Source organism: Chiroxiphia lanceolata, chromosome 3 (assembly GCF_009829145.1).
Source record: "Chiroxiphia lanceolata isolate bChiLan1 chromosome 3, bChiLan1.pri, whole genome shotgun sequence".
Lineage (NCBI taxonomy): Eukaryota > Metazoa > Chordata > Aves > Passeriformes > Pipridae > Chiroxiphia > Chiroxiphia lanceolata.
In genome coordinates, this window is record NC_045639.1 from 48,400,262 (window position 1) to 48,421,160 (window position 20,899).

At 41.1% G+C, this 20,899-nt stretch overlaps 2 long non-coding RNA genes and 1 other non-coding gene across 4 annotated transcripts; all 3 read left to right on the forward strand.

The window, feature by feature from the left end:
- The first annotated feature begins 201 nt into the window (after positions 1–201).
- Positions 202–3,594, forward strand: LOC116785074. Its single transcript, XR_004356364.1, has 3 exons — positions 202–548; positions 1,629–1,746; positions 2,663–3,594. It is a non-coding gene; the product is annotated as an uncharacterized LOC116785074 (long non-coding RNA).
- On the forward strand, positions 469–551 carry TRNAL-UAA. The gene has a single exon. It is a non-coding gene; the product is annotated as a tRNA-Leu (tRNA).
- A 1,556-nt stretch (positions 3,595–5,150) lies between the features above and the next one.
- Positions 5,151–20,253, forward strand: LOC116785075. Of its 2 annotated transcripts, XR_004356366.1 has the most exons (5): positions 5,151–7,394; positions 7,996–8,089; positions 8,518–8,754; positions 13,543–13,627; positions 20,067–20,253. It is a non-coding gene; the product is annotated as an uncharacterized LOC116785075 (long non-coding RNA). The 2 variants fall into 2 exon arrangements; XR_004356365.1 differs by lacking the exon at positions 8,518–8,754.
- The last annotated feature ends 646 nt before the right edge of the window (positions 20,254–20,899 follow it).

Genomic DNA, 20,899 nt, shown 5'->3' on the forward strand with positions numbered 1-20,899 from the left:
ACCGCTGCCCTCCCTCCCCACTCTGAGGAAGCCCGAGCCCGCACTGCCCCTGTCCCGCAGTGCCCGCAGCCCTCTCACCTCACCGCCCCGGCCCAGCGCCGCCCGCCCCGCTCTCCCCTCAGGGGCGGGCCCGTGCCAGCCCCGCGCACCTCCCCCGCCTCCCCCTTCCGCTCCGGGCCCGGCGCCCATCGGAACGAAGGCGGCGGGGGAGAGCCCGGCCCGGGCTATCGCGGCCCCGGGAGGGCTCAGGGCCGGAGCAGCGCTCCCCGCCGGGCCCTGCCCGCCTTCCTCCCGCTGCCGCCGGGAGAGGCCGCCCGCGCGCACCGCCCCGTGCGCTCCGCGCTGGGAATAAAGGCGGGGGGGGGCGCGGAGGGGAGGAAGCGCCCCCGAGGATCGAGGGGGGCCCAGGGGGCGGGCGGGAGCGCGGCCATGGATGTAGGAGCGACCGGGAGCGCTCCCGGTATCTGCACCAGGATGGCCGAGTGGTTAAGGCGTTGGACTTAAGATCCAATGGACGCATGTCCGCGTGGGTTCGAACCCCACTCCTGGTAATTGACGCTTTTTTTTATCGGGAGCCGGACCCTTTACGTTCCCGGGCAGGGCGCGATGTCCCGGCAGAGGCGCGGCCGCAGGGAGCTGGGGGCCGCCGGGACGCGGCGGGAAGCGGCTGAGGGGCGGGGAGCGGCGCTGGAGCGGCGCCGGAGCGGGCGGGCGGCGGCACCCGGCAGCCCGTGCGGGTGTCCCGGCGCTGGGCGGCCGCAGGGGGCACTGCGAGCCGGGGGGAGCGCTGCAGGGCCGCTGGGGGCTCACGCAGCTACCGCGCGTTCAGCTTTAAAGCCGTTTTAAATACAATTTTTTGAAAGGGTTTGTATGCATATATGCATAAGTATATATACACACGCATATATGCGTATGTGTATATATATACATGTACACACATACATACATCTATATTATATATCTATACATATGTATTAAATACACATATATACCCATATATATGCATATGTGTGTGTATATACACATGTATACACGCACACATATGTGTATACATATATGTACACATATATGAATGTGTATATGCATATATTTATTTTTGTATGTGTATTTCACAAGCCACTCGGCCTGGGCCTTGGTGGTGGAGCCTTGGGTGGCAGTGACAGGTGCCTCCAGCTTTGTTGCCCCCGGGTCATGACTTGTTGCTCCACAGCATCATTTAGGTTTTTTTTTTGTGTAGATTTTTTTTTTTCCCATTTCCAAGCCCTTTGAAGGCTCCATATCAATCTGTCAGCATGCTTTTACGACGTGAAAATGAGGGTAAATGCCACATGCACTGGTGTGCAGGAAGTCTGCAGATGTCGAGCCTGCTGAGGTGTCCTTGGCTGACCCCAGAGGGTGGTGGGAAGGAGAAGCCCGCTGCAGAAGTGCTGGCTGTGCCCTAAACTCTGCCATGGGTTATGCTAAAGGTTAAGCAGATTGAGTGTGCAGTATTGTCAGACTCACCTCCTGCTTTTGTTTTCTTTGGCCGGACAGATGGAGCAGTTGTTGCATGTGTTGTGGTGTTTAATTTGCTGGAGCATGTCTTTGTTGTTTAGGGTTTGTGTTTTTGGTTTTTTTCTTTTTAACAGGGTAATATCATTGTGTTTAATAATACATCGAAAGTGAGGGAAGGACAAATCAAGCACAGACTGATAAATTTTTAAACATCAGTATTTGCCAGAGCATCCTGGTCAAATTCTAATACAGGTAAATATAGTTGTTCTTAGCTACCCTGTTCCCAATAATTTGAGCTGAAAAATTATTCTAAACTTTTAGTCCAAATATATCATGTGATGATACCAACTAATTAAAGGATAAACACAAAAGATATAACTCCTGATGGGCCTTCTATGAAATAGAAGGTGAAATATGTCAGGATATTTTATTACATGCTGCACAAAATAATCTGGCATTACCAATGTGGGCATGGTATAAACACAGAGATATGATAGTCAAGAGGGAATTGTGGAGAGTAGTGTGGTCTGTGGTGAATGTGTAGGAACTGCAAGTACCTGTATAGTCTTGAGTGTTACCACAATTAAATTGTAAATGCAAAACATACCACACTTTCTAGAACTGTTCTTTAAAAAGCAGTACTGCTAGGTTCAGCTATTTTATGAAGTAAACGTTCATTGCTATTCTTCATTAAGGTACAAATTAGTTAAAAGTGGGTACATGTTTGAAGGTACATTTTACCTGTAATCTAATGGTAAAATGCTGCCCTTGGAAACCCACATCTTTGCATACAAATTGTATAATTCTGCTTATGTGCTTCTTTACGAGCATGTTTGTACGTACAATAAGTGCTCATGTATATTTTGTGGATGCAGCGCTGATCTTGATGAAAAGTTGGTCCCAGCTATGTCAGTTACAGGATGACTTAGTGGTGGCTATTGTGCACTGTGAAAAAGAAAAAAGTAAAACTAATCACAATTGTTACAAGAACAGTAATTACTGAACAGAAAAAGAAGGCGGTGTTTAGGATGAGGAAATATAGAAAACTGGATTTCTTGGTTAAAATTGTTTCTGTTACAGGCACTGCCCTTTCCTTAAGAGATTTGTTTTGCAGAGAACTTTGCTCAGTCCTTTGTTGAACCTGTGTGTTTCCTGCTTCTTATAACAGCTTGTTAGAGCACATGCTGATCTGGAATGGAGCAGAAGATTTTTTTGAACCTTTCCTGATCTGAAGAAATACCCATAAAATCTACCTGCAACAAGGATGTCCCAACCCCTTCCTACGCTTCTCCATAAAGGAAAGTTTAATCTGCTGGGGTTATTTGTTTCTGTTTTAGGTGAAGTGGCAGGGTGATGTGTTGTGTTTTAGGTCTGGAGATGACCATGATTTTAAGACTTATACTTTACTGAGCAAGTATTTTTCTTTGGTTTTAATAGCTTCCCTGTTAAACCCTCATGAATTATTGGTGGTTGCCCTTGCAGTTTGACATTCTTACATGCACTTGTTGTACTCTGGCCTTTAGTTCAAACAATATTGCTTTTTATTGGACTCTGTTCTGTGGATGAGTTGTGTTTCTAAAAAGGATCCTTGCCTTGTTTGTTGAGGAAAATGGAAAAAGTATAGCAACTAATGCTAGAAACTGGAATAAAAAAAGGAGATTCATATGCTGACAGTTGAATGCTACCCTGATCAACCAGGGCTGTTTTTCTTGCCTCTGCATATTTCCTGTCTGATGAGAAGCTGGTCAGTTAAAATAGATTTTTCATAAGCAATCATTTGTTTTCATGTTCCTTATTTTGTGGTCTCCATCTTGAGTACCTCAGTCTGATGTGCAGAAATGCAAAGCTTTTGCAAGCACAGGTGAAATCAATGTATTACCTATACTTTAAGGAATCTCTGAAAAGAATTGTATTATTTGTTTCTGAGCAGTCAGAATAACTTCAGGCAAAAGTTATTGGAGATACTTGATGTTAATCTTTCCGTACCTCAATTTGCCATTGTATAAAATAGAAGTAATAAAAGTACACCATTTGCAAAATGGGCTGCTATGAAGTAAATTCATTCTTGTTTCTGAAGAATTCAGATGGATACTTAGATAATCAGTTAGATAACTTAGATAATGTTAGACATCCCATGAGTAGACTATCAGTGAATTCAGAAAATAAGATGAAATAAACGAGGTATGGAGCCACGCTTTGAGCTGTGAATACCATGTAAAGTATTGATTACTGAACAATTGACTGAATAACTGATTAGCCAGGAAGCACTGCATGATGTGTGCTGAACAAGGTGTGAGTCTTACAGGAAAACAGCAAGCCACAGTTTAACGCAAAATTCTGTCTCACTTCATAAACAGAAGGGGATCAAATCAAGAAGGCGGCAACCTATTGGTGAAATATTATTTAGGTGATATTTCAAATTAGTTTAACAATTTTTAAAAACTTTCAGCATCTTGAGTTGGTTTTTTTTCAGTTACACTTTAGTGTGTGATGGAAGTGTGTCATTTGTTACTTGAGTTAAACCATTCTTCCATCATTCCCAGTGACCAGTATCTCATATTGAGGAAAAATGTGTAGAAAGGGCTGCAAAGTTCGTAAGCTATTATATAATGTATGTAGGATGATCAGTAAACCCTCTGATTTTCACAGCAGATTAATTTAAAATCTATAAAGTAGGACTAGTCTCTTATATTAGCAGGAGTAACTGCATGTAAAGTACTTGGTAATTCTTGACTTGTTTGGGGACTTTTGTGGTAGAGGGGTAGACTCTATTTTCTGGATTTCATTCTCAGGATGCTTGTTCAAAAATTACCACTATTTAGTGTAGACAGTTGTGTCAGTGTTTATACAAATTTTGCACAGGTTCATTTTCAACAGCTGTTGGGCTGTTCATCTGCTGACTGCGTTCAATCTTACCGGCAGATTCTTAGAATCATTTCTGTGGACTTGATATCCAAAGCAACCAGTGTCATTAGCAATGTTAGCTAATTCTGTCTCCTTCTCCAGGGCATTACAACACACGCTCCCAAGCAGATCCTTGCAACGTTTTATTGCTTAATTATTTTTTCTCAGTTTTGCTAAGGAAAATGAAGAGATTTTCCACTAGGGTTAGTTCAGTCCAAGCAGCACGCTCTGGGAATTGAGCTGTGGTAGTACAGGGACCTCAACTGCCCTGGACTGTGGCCACTGATAGAACAGAACAAGGGCTTGCATACATTACTGCAGAGCAAAGCCCTTCGATTTACTTATAGTGCAGATGGAGGTAGGGTTTACTCTATGACCGACAGATGAGACCCGCAAGTCATGATCTTTTAAAGCACCATCATGCCCAGCATTACCCAGAGTAGGATGGTCTGACATAGCCATCAGAAGAGACCAGGTGCCCACTCAGCTACTCCAGTTAGTGTCTGTCATTTTAGCTCAAAGCCACCTTCCCTGGCAGAGCAAAGGGCAGTAGCTTTGCACTGGAGTGAAGGGCTGTGGGCACGCATTACTGTTTGCCAGTTTCTCTCATCAGGAGGAATATGTGCAGGTGGTAACACTGCACATCAGCACAGCATTATTACTGAAAGATATTACTGAAAGATATTACTGAAGATATTACTGAAAGATATTACTGAAAGATATTACTGAAAGATATTACTGAAAGATATTACTGAAAGATATTACTGAAAGTGTCAAAAGACTGGTCTGTGCACTAGATCACCTCCAATCTGGGAACATTTTCCCTTGTGATGCCTTTGCTGTGGTGGCAGCAGCCTCTTTCAGAAGGACAGAACATACAAGTCATAATTTACACTACAGCAGCAAGGTTTACCAGACTATCTACTAAATGAGGGGCCTGAATACCCTAAAATGAAGGCAGCATAATACAGAATATTGATGGCTAAGATTTCTGGGATCTTAGGGCATTGGGCTTAAAGTATGCTAGCAGGCATACTTTAAGGGATATTTTGGTAGAGTTAAACTTACCTGAATGAATTCTTTCTTCCTGACATGGAAGAGCTTGTGTCTGAAGACTATAGAAAATGTGCACACTCTTCTGAAAATGGTCTTCTTAAAAGTGCAGTAACAAAAATACCTTCTTTCCCCTAATGATTTTGAGAGAAGAGTGTATTTTCCACACTTCTTAATTTTCCTTGGTGCTCCTCTCTTTCATCATCTGCTCAACTGTGACCTTCTTTCTGGTTTGGAAGTGCTACAAGATCTTTCCTTCAGACCTCATCTGCCTCATTTTAAGTGTTTGTTGAAGTGGTTCTTGCAATTCTTGGCAAGAGATCACTCGCTGACCAGTGACTTGATAGATTTGTGACACCCATCTCTTGCTATTTCATTATGTGTTCCAACCTTTTCATATGAGAGTGGAATCCCAGTTAGGAAGTATGGACTGCATTTATGAGTGCTCTTTTGCAGCTAATCCACGTTCGATGATTGATGAGCTATGTATTTTAGTTTCACTTGTCCTGTCTTATATCTCTAGTTATTTTCTCTCACGCTCCCACCTTTGCTTTTTATGTGCATACCAAGAAACAGATCCAGGTGGTCTAACAGTTAGCTGCTGCTGAAAGAGGGCAGAGATAATGCCTTTCCCCAGCCCTGACTGTATTGACATTCCTACTGCTTACCTCTTATGTCCCTCAGTCTTTGTATGTCAAATAATACGTCACAAACCAATTATTTTCATGTTACTTGGATCTAGAGTTCATCTCTTAGATTATCTCATTATAAGAAATGAGGAATTGGAGAGAAGTTTTCACATGTTTTGGGCTCCCTAACATAGGCAATATAGATCCACTAACTGGTTTTATTCATCACAGAATGGAAGAGGCTGAAAGGCCCCTCTGAAGATCATCTAGTCGACCTCCCAGCTGCAGAGAGGGTCAGCTTGAGCAGTCGGGAGTTTTGAATATCTCCAAGGATGAAGACAATGGGCAACCCATGCCAGTGTTTGACCACCCTCACAGTAAAAAAATGGGGGGGTTTAGTGTCTTAAAAATAAGTGTTTTCTGCAGGTTAGAGTACTGTAAGTTGATCCAAGTTTTTCTTTAAAATGGTCCGGGAGCTGTAGCTCCCAGATATCCATCCAATGGCATCCATCTATTGAGTTAAGGGGAGGTATTGCAACTGATAGCACTCACCTTCATCCAGTACTGTGGCTAATTACTCCTCATCCTAGATCCAGAGGTTACGTCTGAACGAGGAATTGGAAAGCATCAACATAGTTCAGAAATCCCATTTCTGTAAAGCTTTCCAAATCCTTTTGTTACTATATCCAGAACAGAAATAATTGATGTATTTAATTATTATGACTTCTATCTTTTATCATAATATTTTGGATATCTTTATTTTTTTGTTTTGCAGTATTATTTTCTGTGAGAATAGCTGATTCTTTTTGCTAAATGTAGTTTTAATGTTTATGTAGCTAGCTTAATACCCATGGTTTCCACAATCTGTGTTTTGATAGCACTATGACAGTGCAGGCTATGTCTGTGCCAGTTAACAAATCCTATAGTGTTCTGTGACTGAAAACAGACTGAGACATGCCTAACCTGTTGTGCTGCATTCATTCGGGTGACCTGCCCCAAAAGTGATTTGACACATCAGTAAAGAAGAAATACTGAAAGCAACTGGATCCAGTGTTCGTGGTGTCTCTGCCCACCCAGACAGTGCCTCTGAACAAAATACTTTTCTACAAAAAAAGAATCATTGAGTAGCATAATAATTGTATGGTATGAATGCATAAATTAGATTACTTTAAGAGAAGAAAGCATTTAATGCCTCCTAATAGACAGTACAGAGAGACATCATGGATGAGAGAAAGTTTCTGCTCTGTTTGAAGTTGTTGTTAGGGAGAGAGGTCAGCCATCAACACAAGAAAAAGGACCTCTATGACAAAGAAGGTAGGGTGACTGTGTCCAGCTGAAATGTTGACAAACTTGAGCAAGTTATGAAAAGTATAAGTATATGAGATAAGAATGGGGTGGGATTGGGAAATGTAATTAAAATGCTCTAAAATCAGAAGGTTGTGGTTAGAGATTCTTTTTCTATGCCTGTTTCTCTTGCTTTTCCTTGGTAAGTTGCCTCCAGGAGGGGCTTAAGTAGATTTTCAGAGTGCTCCTGTTTTAGGCTGAGCTCTGCAGAGGATGTGTCAGGAGACCTTCAAGTGCATGCTGGTACCCACAGCCCCCAAATGGAGCCTCTGTGGGTCCTCTATAGGCAGAATTGAAGGCTATGCCTTGTGTTCATCTGGAAGTCCTTAGCAAACTTGTCTCCATATCCAGGAATGGGCTTAGACTGTAGCGTTAACTCTCTCAGAACATTTTATATTTTTAACAAAAGTTATTTTATCAAGGTAATCTTAACTGTCAAACTGGGAGATGTTACTTTGCATTGTACAATGTTCCTTTTATATAGTGTTAGTTATTTACAGTCTTGGCATGACTGCTTCCCAAGTAGTAAATATATTCTGGCATAATTAAAGCAATTGCACTTCCTTTGCAGGCAAAACCTCTGAGATGGGTATCTCTGGAGGGAGATGTTGGAACTGTCCGAGAAGCTGCCAACTGCTGTTGTATCTGTTAACCAGTACCCTCAGGTACCATCCTTCTGAATCACCATCTCAGACCACATCTGTATTTACAGAGACCTGCTCTGGTCCATAGGTCATTATGTGGGCGATTGTAAAATTTTGGCTAAAAAAAACTACTGTATTTTTTAATCTTATTTTTTGCATTACATATGTTCAGCAAAAAAAAAAAAAAAAAAGAAAAAAGGAGTCAGAGAAAGCAATTTGAAGGCTTGCGTTTCATCTGTGTGAAAATCCATGCAAGGCAATGTAACATAGTTAATTCTGAAGAAGGTAGCTGACTTCCCTCAGCAAGGTATCCATATGGGATACACTTCTGAGGATATACCCAATTAGTTCTGCTGCTGCAACCAATGTTTATGGATATAAATTAATGGGTCTTGATCCTGTTGCTGCCACTGTGTAAGCAGATTGTTTATCACTTTTTGTTTGGACAGGCTCAGAAGACTGCTTGGAATAATTAAAGTTGTAGCATCTGCACAATAGTTATACTTAAAATTGCTGTGCCTTGGAGTCACCTCCCTTTATTGATCTTCAGACTGGTGCAAAATGAAATTGCAAATACAAGACATTCAGGCAAAAATTCCATTAATGGCAGTAAAGAGTATAGGGTACTACAGGGCTTCTTGTGGAAGGGCAGGACTACAATATTTTTCCAATCTCACAGGAAACTGGTAAGAGTAATTTTAATATTATGTGATGGAAAAGGACATAAATCTATATGGATAAAATTAAATTATGCATAGGCAATTAGCTTCTGCAGAAGAAGAGACATAGGTTGTAAACTCTTCTCCCGTGCCACCAAATAATTTAAATCACAGAGTATTCTTTGGGGGAATATTAGAGCTGCAAAAACTAGCCTGGCCATAACTTTATGTATTGATAAATTAAATATGACTATTAACTCTTGACTGTTTGGAAAATAAGGCACAGTTTGCATTAAGGTTGACATCACAAGGTTGAACTGGATGATTTCTTTTGGAAAAACACTTTAATCCTTTTTTAATACATTTTACAAAAAATGTGTAATGTTTCAGGTGACTGCTGCGTTCTGTATTTGAGCCTTTATTTGATAAAAGGCTCAGGGATAACAAATTCTTGTACAAATATTTGGGGAATACCTTGTATATTTCCAGGACAAATATTATTAAGTGGATTTGAAAGAAATCCACCCAAAGATGAATTTTACCAGTAACAAGAAAACTTTCTAAAAGGAGTGCTTCTCATCAGGTGTAATCTTCCTGCCTAAAGAGTTGCTATTTAGTGAGATGACTGACCTTAAATCTAAAAATAGTGGGAACTTGTATTCCTCAATTACACAGATGGACTGTAGATTGAGTTTGACAACTTTAGTTATGATAAACTACTTTAGGAGTGAAATAGTATTCTTTGTTGTTGTATTCTTCTGTGTTTTGCAAAGTGACAGTGTCCATTTTATAAGTGGCTATTGCAAATCAAAATGAGCCTGGAGGACCCTGGTCTGCACCCAGCCTCACAATCAGGGCTGGCTGTGACAGCACTGCATTGCTGTGGAGGAAGGATATTTTTGGGTGATGGCTGTGGAGGGGCAGTGAAACAACACTGCTACCAGAGCCTGTGGAGGAGCAGCCAGGACCCCACCCTGTTGCCATAGGGCCTGCAATGGCCCCACTGGACTACAGGGGCTGGGGTGTACCTCTGCAAGCCACTCATCCTGGACTGAGTCCTTCTAAGGAGACTCTTCACCCTGTTCTTGTACCATGCTGTGTACACCTAGGAATTGCAGAGGGAGTTTAGTTCCTTGGGCACAGTGTGGGGTAAATGCCCTCCCAGGGGTAAATGGGGATTGATGCAGGCTAGTCAAGGGTGAGAAGGGTCAGGCTCTGAGTGGGCAAACAAATCTGTGTATGCACCACTTCTGAGAGGGGATCCTTCTCTTCCCTATTACTTTCTTTGAATTTCAAAGGTTTGATGTATCCTTTCTGATACCTTGTACTAAACACCAGATTTAGTCTATAGGTATGGAGACAACTTTGAAAGGAAATGAAGTGGGTTTCCATCAGCAATGCAACCTTCTCCACAGGTGCAACCAATTGCTATATAAGAAGTGGGGCAGAGCTAAACAAAGAGCAGAACTGAGCAGAGGTGGGCAGGCTGGGTGAAGGGACTATGTGCTGTAGGATCAATTACTGAATCATTCCCTTCTTACTCTGTTAGGTCACAGAAGTGTATTTCTATCAGGAACTTGCATCAGGAAACAAATGCCATGGTTTAGCTACCATGTCTGGGGAGAGCTTTCCAGGCAGGCTAGTGGGATAGTTACAATTAAAACCCTAGTGGGCTTTGTATTAGTTCTTAGTTTTTTTTTCTATGATCCTGCTCTCACCAAATTCGCCCATTTAAATGGTGCTTTCATTACCATGGCTTGCATTCCTTTTTGTCATGTTGATCTGCTCGTTTTTTGCCCTGGCTGGTGGAAGTGTAGGAAGCAGATGGACAGGAATTTAAAGGGGCTTCTGACAGTCCATCAGTTTCTTGGTCAGTCTGGACTGCCCCAAAAAGCAGGAGTGTGAGGGGACTGCAGTAGACAGGCAGGCAGAGTCTGGTCATGAGCAGAAAGCACTGACAACCTTCCTGCCTTACTGAACTGTTTGTTTTTTTAGTTACTTCACGAGAGAAAGTAGCAGAGTGTGGGAAGGGAATACTGACATCACCTATGATTTAGGGTTGCCTGGTCACCTGTCAGGGGATCTGAAGGTTGCCTATGTGTAAAGACTATTGACACAAAGTCTGGGAATCGTGCAGAGCTTCAGGCATGTCCTGCCTTATGCAGAGCCAGAGAGCAGCCTGAGGACTACAACAAACGAGTCAGACTCAACTAAAAGTGAAACTATTTATGGGAGGTAGTCTGTCTATGTCTTGTGACTTGTGGATGTTGTTTCTTGTTCACCCAGGCTCTGAGCCCTATCAGTTTGTATTTAAATATAGCTTTCCTAGTTTTTCAAATCTGCTGTTTTACCAGAGGAATGTCTGTTCCCGGCATGTAGCCCTCCCTTTATCATACGGAAAATCATCTCACTCACTGAGTCTTGGTGGCTTCTAGTAGATGACCAGCAGCTTAAAGATTGCTGACTACCAGACCCCTCCTCTCTGCCTTCAGATTGAGGCATCATGGTTCCTTTGATCCTACCCTTTACAATGCTCCATGCCTGCAGTTTCTTCAGCACAGCCCTGGCGATGATCCTGAAATACCTTGCCAAGTAGAGAGCAGTGAAGGAGGTTTGCCTTTCCTGCAGTCTGAGGCAGGTGGCATGGGGAATCACAGAAGCAAGTGCTTGCAGGAGGGGTGGTGGTGTGACATGTGACGCCTACGTGTATCCAGTTCTCCTATGTCTAATTGTCACAGACAATGCCAAGCATATGTGCCAAAGCTGACAAGATCAAGTGACGTTTTTGCATACACTCTCCAACTTAGCCAAATACTGTACTTGCAGGGAAATTTTCTCAAGAAAATCTAAAGGATTAGACTAAATAATATCCATAAGTGACATTTGAAATACAGAGGCACAGCACTGCGTTTAACCTCATAATTACTAACTGATAGAGTTACTCTAAAACACAACTTCCTTGCTTTTTTTCTTTTCTTTTTTTTTTTTTTTTTTTTTAAGTAGGAATTTAATTTGCCATCTTTTGGAAAAAACTTTATTCTGTATGATTTTGTTCTCAAATCAAGTCTCACTACTGCTTAATTTTTTGAATCATTCAGAACTGCTGATTTATGTAATACATTGATTAATGCAAGAGTGCCATGGCTAATGAATAATGGCTAGTTTAGCTCTTAAGTTTTTAAGTTTTGTTACTGTTGCTTAGAGTCAGAGAGAATAAAAGTCTGGTATTTTAAGGGATTTGGCATTTCTAGATAAAAACATAAAATGTCCAATCTCTAAAGATAAGTAGGGAGGAATACTGGAAAACTGATATCTCGGTGGAGTTAGAATGTAACTTAACTTGCATGCTGTAGTTTGTATTCATTAACATACCTTAATTTTTGTTTTCTACTTGTTATAAAACCTTTTGCCCTTATTTTTGTACTGATTATATGAACATTTGATGCCTGCTGCTGTGAAGATTTTGTCACTGAAACAATTGTTTCCTGAGCACTTCAGTTCTTCAGGTAGTCCCATAAATGATTATAGCTTTGGGGGCTTTAAAACTGAAGTTATTTTAACATATGGTAACAGTACTTGATAGTTTCCTCTGGGAATCCCACCCACTGTATTAGCTAAAACAACTGTATTAAGAATGCTGTTCTCATGGCTCAAACACTTGTAATGCTGTCCCACCCAAACTAACCTCAGTGTGAGTCTGACTTCTAATCCATGAATGAGATAAGCAATGGAACTATTTGTTACTGTCCCTCTGATTTGAAGGTATTTCTTTCAACCAAGTTAGTATTTAACTGCCTTTATTTACTCTTAATAAAAATACAATCATATAATTATAAAAAATACAGGTGTTGTACCAAAGAAAGGCATCGCTGATTTGCTCTGAGCAGGTGGTATAGAATTCTGGTAGTGAAATCAAATAAAATACACAGTGTGAAAGGATACATTTTCCTAGGTGAAGGAGAAGATTGGCTTACATTAGGTGAAACATTAATGGCAATTTCACTGAAATGAAATCATAGTGCTACAGTTTGTTCTAGCTGTACTATATTTTTAAACTAGAAAACATCCTAGCAATTCATCCTAGCATGATAGCAGGACTGTTTTTAAAAAGTATCAATTTCATCATGCATGTGTGCAGATCACAAAATTCCAGAAGTATCTCAAGTTATCCCATCATAATAACACAGGATTTTTTTATGTTATGATAATCTTTGGATAATTTCTTCCATCATGCTTTTTCACATCATTTCCATACTGCTGCTGCTAGCATTTTGTACCAGATGCTGTTCTGTCATGAAAGCAACTGCTTCCTGATTCTTTTGTGCTTAAAAACTTGTCTACTATGTATCAGTGGACCCAGTAAAGTCGAGTTCAAATCCTGCTCCGTTTCTATCATTAGACCATCCCACCAACATTAAAATTACAAATACCTTTATATGGTCCACGCCCTAAATACTCCATTGTTGCTTTTGCTTGAATACAGTGCTGTCCTTATGTATGCCAGATGCGCTTAATGAAGGTGAGTGACATGGATGCAGTGCTATCTCACTTATTTGATACCTCTACCTCTTGGAGAGCCTGACTGCACTTAGTTTTCCATGGAAAATCTGTAAAAGTGGGGTCAGGTAATGCTACAGTCGGTAGCTGGCCTCATTGCCTACATGTACATAATCAGAGAGAGAGAATGCCCATTCCAGTTCAAAGAAATAATAGATATCTGCCAACTCTGTAAATTAGAGGGAAACCAGTGCATGGGAGATAAGAATATGAGCTTATCAGCTGATAATATTGCTGTTTCTCTCCCCCTGTATACAGCAGCAACTAGATGGATGGAGGCAATGGCCCTGTTTGCAAGGGAACTTCACTCAGTCCTGGAAATCCAGGTGTTTGACAGCTCCAGGTTGGTATCTGAAGCTTCAGGTGGGACTTTGCTGCCCAAATGTAGAAATGAGATGCCTCATTTTATGCTGGAGTAGATATACTGGTGGCCAAAAGGGGCAATGTGTTTACTTTCTTTGCCTTGGCATCACTTTCACACTGTTCCCCTTCGTGCTGAAGCAGTCTGCTTTGGAGTCAGCTGAACAGCTGTGCTGGAGAAGCAGACCCAGTAGGAACATGCAAGTGAGAAGGGAAAGTCTGCCCTTTAGCCCAGCCCTATCACAGGACTGCCTAGTTAGGTGTCTACCTGGCCCTGCAAGTTGTCTTCTCTTTGGCTTTACAAATCCAAAGTAATTGAGCTGTTCAAGAACAAAGTGGATCATAAAGGTGTGAAAAGCAGATATAATCTGAAGATAAATCATACATGGTCAAAGGAGCTGGGGTTGTGAAGTTAATTTCCAGGGAAGATTAAATGAATCAGAAGGCAGACCCTTTTGAAGATGCATTGCAATATATGTTCTTTGACAAAATTCTTCCCCTAGAGCCACCAGCAATCTGCAGACCTCCCCAGACTAAACCTAAGAGCCTTCCTGTAAATAAAGAAGGGACATGCTCTGGAGGTGATCTGGATCTCTGTGAAAGCCTCTTTGTTCCAGTCTGTGAGGTCCGGAAACTTCATAGGCAGCAGAACTATGGATGCCGACAGGAACAACTTGTCCAGCTGCTTTGGCTCTCTGATGGGATAGTGAGTGGCTGGCTCTGCTGGTGGATCTGAGACCCCGTCCCTGCAGCTGAGGGAGACTGGCAATGTTACTGGGGTATCTGGCAAATGTAAAACCTTACGTGGGCTTTCTCTCCCTAACTGCTTTCTGCCTCTCCTGGTGCAGGAAGGTGGATGGTTTCCAGATGAAACAGTTGATGGAAAATTCCTGTTGAGGAAGAAAAAGTAGAGGCTTAACTCTGGTAAAGACGGGGCCAAAGCTGATGGGCTGGGGCCAAAGCTAGGAAGGCCAGGGCATAGGCTGGTGCCATCCCACTGCACCTGTTGTCTGTGAAGGAGTCAGAGATGCTTCTACTGCTGTCAGGCTGGGGGACGCGGAATCAGGTATCCATACTGCTTTCTCTGGTTGTTACCTTTTCACTGCACCAAGTGAAGCTCAGGAAAAACTCAGAACTCAGCACTGAAACCAAGCTGGGTATGGTTAGTGTTTGGAGAGGAAGCCCTGTAAGGAGAATGCAGAGAGCATCTGAATCACTTCACCACCCATGGAAATACTCTACAAATAAAGCTGTGTTGTTTAGTTATAAATTTCATGCTGGAATGGTTAATCTTGAATGTATATAGAGAAGAGCACCAGAAATTAGTCATACATTTATGATTAGTGACAGATTTGGCTGAATTTGAAAGTGTATCCTAAAGGTGAAAAGAAATCCTCGGATTAACGGAATTTCTGATCAGCCCTAGGATATGTAGACTTCCTCAGGCATTGTTGCAAAGGTTTTGTTTTCCTTCATTTTTCCTATTCAAATTTGGTAATATTTCTTTTCTGTTGCTAGTGTTACTGTGCCTCTGTTTATTGGTTACTATTCCTAAAAACAAATCCATGCTTTGGCTTTTGTGGGAAAAGGATGTGGAGTGGGGAAGGAGAGGAAGGCCCTTCGGAAGATTTGTGGAATTTGATAATGTTACAAATGAGGCCAACTGCTATTTTAAAAATTGCTATTCAAGTGGTTTATTTCTGGCAGAAATGGAGGAGGCCGAAGAAACCCTTACCCGCTTTTGTTCTAAGGCTCAGGATGTTCTTCCAGTTGTGTTTTTCCCTCTGCCACGTACTTTATCTTCTGCAGATGTCAGTGGAGGGTTTTGTAACATACTGCTTGAATTCACTCTCTTGCCCTGAGATCTTGATGCAGCTTTGCACTTTGCATCTTTATAAATAAATCATACATTTTCACAAATGAATCTCCTATTGTTCGAGGTGGCAGAATATTTTAGAGCCATCTAAGTTAAGAACTGCGATCTTTAAATGTTTGTTTTGTATTTTTGACCTGTTGCAGTTACAATTTATGTCCAAGGAGGTATAAAGAAGAAATGGGATAAAAAGCCTCGCTGAGCTGCAGCTGTAAGAGAGACACATGCATCCTTGGTATTATTATTCTTGACTCGTGGTGTAACTGTAGGATGTAGGAGTCACATTCTTTGGCAGCTCAGGTCTAGGCATTGCTGAAACACAGGACTGAAACTGCCCCAAGATTTTACCTGACAAGAAATAACAAATGGAGGTATGTAGTGGAGCACAGGGAAACAGCAAAATGTCAGGATGTGAAGAGGTGTTTGTGTGCCCAGAGCTTGCCTGGTTTTCTGGCTGTACTGGCTGGTCATCTCAAAGCTGTCCCTGCTCCCTGCAGACCTTGCCACAAGCAGTCCCGGAGGCAGTGTCACTTGCAGCACCTCTACCTCAATACTGGTCAGCGTGGTGGGCTGCAGGCATCTTGTACGTACATCTCAGAGCCTGCTGTAATACTCTTACTTATGATATTTTAAGAGTTCTCTCCGTTGTATTAAGAACATGTAATTGAGGGTTTGCTGTTCCTTTTTGGCAAAGAGCCTTTTTGGCTCTTCTTTGAGCCCTTTGGGCTCAGCATTGCACTGGGAAACATCCAAGGTTTTGCTTTACTCTCTTTTTGGGAGTGGGACCTCCAGGAGCAGTCATGCATCTCATTCCGCACTCAAAATAGCAAAGCTCTTTCTGTAGAAAAGTAAACTGTCATGGTTCCTGAGAAAATAAATGCTACTGAATAGTGCTGTGTGGGCATATGACAGGGAGGACACTTCAAAATACAAAAGAAAGACTCAAAGATTGTTTAAGAAGTAGTTAGGGAATGTGATAGATGAAACAGGAGTAAAAGCATTTCTACTGGCCAGTACCACCCCCTCGGCTGAGGGCAGGTTGAGGAGGAAAGACTGGGTACATCGGGAGGGCAGAAACGCATTGAGGTGGAGGACACAGGGGTGCAGGGTCCCTGGCTCAAATGGGATGTCTGTGTGCTCATTGAATCCCAGCCAGAGACCCCAAGGAACATGTCTCAGGGAGTTTGCTGCACACAAATGTTTTAAACAAACAGCAATGAAGGGAGGGGATGCGGGGTGACCCTGCAGGGGTCTTTCCCGGCAACTGTGCTCTTGTATGTAGTAACTTGAGCAAAACTTTGCTGGTGAGCATTTGCATCACTAGCTGATATATACTTGCTGAAACCAGTTTTCTACTGCGCTCTTAATTGTTCATATCCCTTGTCAGGACTGTTTCTGTCTTGATACTGACAAAATGTTGCTAGCTGGTGATAGCTACTTAAGGCAAAGGACAGATGATTTTATATTTTTCATAACAACTGTTTCACAGGATTTGCAAAAATTAAGTTTCATTCCCAGCTAGTTTTTCCAATCATACAATTTTGTATGTCGTCTTTTTTTTCCATGTTTGTGGCATCATATTTCAGACTAGATTTAAACTCTGAATTTGCGAGAACTTGGATACCTTTGTATTTTAAATATACATTTGTCCTTTTAACAGTAGTTACAGTTGTCAGATCATATTCACGGAGTTTTAAAACATGCCTTCTGTCCTGGGCCAGACATAAGCTGTATGGTTGAGGGGCTTTGTTCCTCTATGCTTACATTCTGTTGAGCTCAATGGCGCCTGATCCTGACAAAGTGAGGTCTTTGCTACTTCTGTGCTAGAAATAATACTGTCATTTTGTAACTGCTAAATGTTTTTAAGATCAGTCTTTAAGTGCTTGAAGCATAAGAGCTTGGATATTATGTTACAATTATGTTGTAATGGCATAGTATAGAGGACACTCTTAAGAAGACTCTCTCTCTGACATGGCTGGAAAATTCCCTGGAAATGCTAGTAAGTCTTTATTTTCTGAAATGCAGAGTCCACATATGAATTCTCTCCCATCAAGGACGAACTCCAGCATTGCTCCCATTTCAAACGTTTGGCCTCTGCAAGTAACCTCTGATTAGATACATCAGTGATATATTAAGTTTTTGTTGCTCCGTTATTTTCTTTTGACGGTAACTCCAAAAAAGGATCTTTTTCAGAATAGGAAAATTGCTTCAATCCTCTTTTCATTCAGTTTTGTGGTCTCTTTCTTCATTTCAGTGATTAAGGGCTTGGCGGGGCTGGACTTCTTTTTTGGTTTGGAAGATAGCTTTGGTTTGGAACATCCGAAAATAAATTACGTTCAAAAGTTTCCTCTTTTTCTGCTGTGATTTCAAAGCAATTTTCATGGCTCAGTTCAGGGCTGCTTAGTAGAAAAAAAATGGAAGGATAATTACTGCCTGCAGAGCTTCTAGCACAGCAGTTATTTAACTAGCTGCAAAATAATTTAAGGTACAGGCAAATTTCTTGTTCCCTGAAGAACTGGGTACTTTGAGCCAAACATTTTTCCTTGTACTAGGCACATAGTTCCCGTGGCAGTCAGGCAGCAGGCACGGCCCCAGCATGCAAGGCGTACTAGCAAGGGCACCAATGGCATTTCTGCCTGTCTGAGATGTGAAACTCATGTCTACCAACACTGATCGATATGCTGGGTGTTGTAGCTCCCCATTGCTTCTGGAAATCTTTTCTTTTCCAACACTCCCAATGACTAAAAAAAAATCAGAGTACTCTTCCCACTGTGAAACGCACAGCGCTCATTAGATTCAGACCTCAAACTTGGCCATGGCTGCGCAAAGCAGACTGAAGGTAGTCCTAATGGAGCAGCCAAGATTTCCTGCTCATGTAGGGAATATTTCACAATAGACAGTACAGGGCAAGTCAGATGATGGCACGTAGAGCGGGGTGGCCAAGTAATTTTGGTAAGAATATTTAATTTTGGTAAGAATAAATTGTGTCTTCTCTCACTGCCCATCCTTGAAATAAAAAGACATAGAAAGAAACATCCTTCCACTGATTATTTTTGCAGACTGGTGAGATCTTTAATTTTTAAAGTGTTTCCAAATTGTCTTTGTCCAACTATCATACTATTTCTCTCAATATATAATATGCCTATGATGGAAGATGCAATTTTTTTCCCTACTGCAAAGAGTGAACTAAGTTACTGAAGTTAAGCAAGTTACCCAAGTTTCTGTGTTGTGTTAACACAGGAATTCTTTTCGTAACCCCTAACTGATAAACTTGATGAAAAATTGTACTTATTCTATAGTGGTACAAGCATTAGGTATTTATGTGTCCAGCCACTAGACAAATCTATACCAATATATAGCACAGGCTATTCAAATGAGAATGGAACAGCACTGAAAAAATAGTCATAAGTGAAAGAAATAAATAGAAAAGCTAAATAAATAAACAGAAATCAACTTGTGTTAGGAGTGACTGACTAATAACTCATACCTGCCCTTGCAGAGGATTGCCTCATGGTGTTGGTCAAAGGTTCCTGTCTTGCACAGGCATTTCTGTTGTTGATGTTTTTTTTCAATCCTCTGCTGCAGTTAATAGGGTTATGTTGGGAGGGTAAATTGATTCGTATAATTGTTCATTAATACACTCTAATATACTTTTAGAGGTTATATTCTTCGGAATGATGGTAAATTATGGTAGCTCCAATTAATGTCACTGCAGCTAAAGAGATGTCAGCGTTTCTATTAATACAGTGCAATTTTCTGGGGTTTTATAATTAACTATAAAAAATTGCTGAAACTTAAGATACAAGTTTCCAGTGTATTTTATGCACACAATATTCCCTTAAATCTGATGTAATCGATAGATATATTGAATCTAATAAGATAAAAATAAAGTGGAGACAATCTACTGAGGATACAGATCCCAACTTGTAGAAATGAAAGTATACTAAGGGGAATACACTGCCTTCTCTTTAGGTTAAACCAGGTGGACCTGTGGCAGTGCAGTTGATGGACATTTTGCTCAGAGTGCATCTTGCACCTGGGGCCGGCGTCTTTATCATGATTCCTGCTGCCATCTGCCCCAGTCTGTCCCTCTCATTCTCTGCACCTAGTAGCCTCTAACGTGTAGTTAACTTGGTGTAGCAGAACACTGTTGAATTTCTTAAGATATGTTGATGTTCTTGGAGAAGATCGGAAGGAGCTTGCACACAAAGGCAACCGACCTCAGAATAAAAACAACCAATTTAACATTAAAATAAGATCCCATCCTAAGGAGTCAAAGGTAGAAAATGCTGTCCTACCTTTAAAAATTGTGCTTATTTTGAATATTTTAGCATCAGATACTTTGTTGAACAACAAAGATAACTCTAAAGCACTTAGATTACAGGGAAAGGATGAGAAACCAGCTAACTATGTTAGCCTGATGTACTGAAGTCTTTCAAAGGTAATGCCAAAGGAGTTAGAAAAACTTGGTCATTTTTCATACAAAGGGAACATATATAGAGAGAACGTTTATTTAATATGTCTTTTTATGTATTTTTTTTCTCCTCAGATTAACAGTAATGAAAATAGTAAGAGACTTGTAGTAACTGGTTTGTACAGTATGTCAGCACCAAAGCACCAAGGAGCTGTTACTTGAATTCAGATGCAAGTTCTGCAGGAAAAAATGTCTGCCTGATCTGATAACTGAGAGTGACAACACAATGGGCTATATTGAAAGGGGCAATAAAGATGCTTTACTTACAAAGCAATCCATTTGTTATCTCATGTCTTCCTGAATATGGAATGGTTTTCTGAAATCATGACAAAACATCGATGAATGGGCGCATGCATTATTATAGCAGTCAATCTCAAGGTAATGAGATACACAAAATTCCTAGTTATGTTGTAATCCTGTCAATTATGAGTGTATTCTAAAAACAGAAATACTAAGAACAAAGAAAAGAGAAAGAGACAAGGTAAGATGAGCTCAGAGCCTCGCAAGAGCATTGTTTCCATGCACCAAGGAATAAAGTATTTATTTACTTTGGTCAAAGTTCAAAGGCCTCACATCATCTCAGCCCCTTTCTCCACTTTTTCTGTATTCCCTTTGTCTTTTGTAATATTATTTAGGGGTTAATGGATTTTCCTTTATTTTCCTATTTTATTTTGCATATACAGAAAAGTAAGCTGTGCCACACAATCCACATATCAGCAGTCTGCAGCACCTAAGATATTTGTAGATGAATGTAGTTTTTAGAAATACAGCTGGGTGGAGACTTTGTTGTTTAACTTTAAAATAATGCTAGTCATCATTTTCTAATTCTGCCAATCACTGGAATACAAAATTAGAGAGACCTAAAGCATACACATGTACAGAATATTAAAGGCTAGAGTAGTTTTTTG